Source organism: Echinops telfairi, unplaced genomic scaffold, assembly GCF_000313985.2.
Source record: "Echinops telfairi isolate 266 unplaced genomic scaffold, ASM31398v2 ScPeMD7_5;HRSCAF=22, whole genome shotgun sequence".
In the NCBI taxonomy this organism is placed as follows: domain Eukaryota; kingdom Metazoa; phylum Chordata; class Mammalia; order Afrosoricida; family Tenrecidae; genus Echinops; species Echinops telfairi.
This window is the reverse complement of record NW_022103901.1, coordinates 5,129,201-5,130,029: the sequence shown is the minus strand read 5'-3', so window position 1 is coordinate 5,130,029 and position 829 is coordinate 5,129,201.

Sequence of the window (829 nt, the reverse complement as noted above, 5' to 3'; positions counted from 1 at the left end):
ATTTCCAAGCCAGCACGCAAACCCTAAATGAGCCCTCCTTGCTTCAGAAGCCGTACTCCTCGCACTTAGCACGCCCCAGGTAGAAAGCTGTTTTAAGCGTTAAATAAAGGTTTTTTTGACCCTTCAGTGACCAGGAATTCAGTTCAAGTACTTACATCTGAAAGTCACGGCTAAGACCATGTTGGTTTTGTTGGTTTCTAATTTCGTACTGTGAGTTAGATGAAGGCTTCCAGGGCAGATCATCCGTTGGACATTCAGCAGTTCCCGAGCATGTTGTTGCTTTCAGTGCACCTGTCTCAATACCCGCAACGTGCCATTCCGCAGCCCACTTCCTCCCGGTGTTGCCTCTTTCCAATCTCTCCTTTTCTAACCATCCCTTTGTTTTTCGCTAAATGTTGGCCTTTCTGGTCTTAAATGGTTGATTGTTTCTAGCAGCGGGCGACTTCCAGACTTAGAGGGGGACTACGGGCCATCGTCTTGGAGTTTCTACTAGTTTCTAGCTGACCTGTAAGCCTGATATCACTCTCTCTGAGTTTTTGGTTTTGTTCCACATTTTCCTCCCATTTGCTCATTAGCATTCGCCCCCTGGTTTGGTCTGGAGGACTTCTCAAAGACTCCTCAACTGCTGGAAACATCTCCGGGTTTTCCAGGCGGTGTCTCAAGAACCAAGGGCAGAGACCAAAAATCTGTGGGTGACATGGAATTCTTTACATGCCCTTTCTACACCTTTTGAGCATGAAATAATCCTCAGGAAGTTAGGGGAGCGGTTGTCAAACTCGTTCCATCACAGATCTCTGAGCCTTCCCCTAAAAGGGTCTCTCTCATTCAG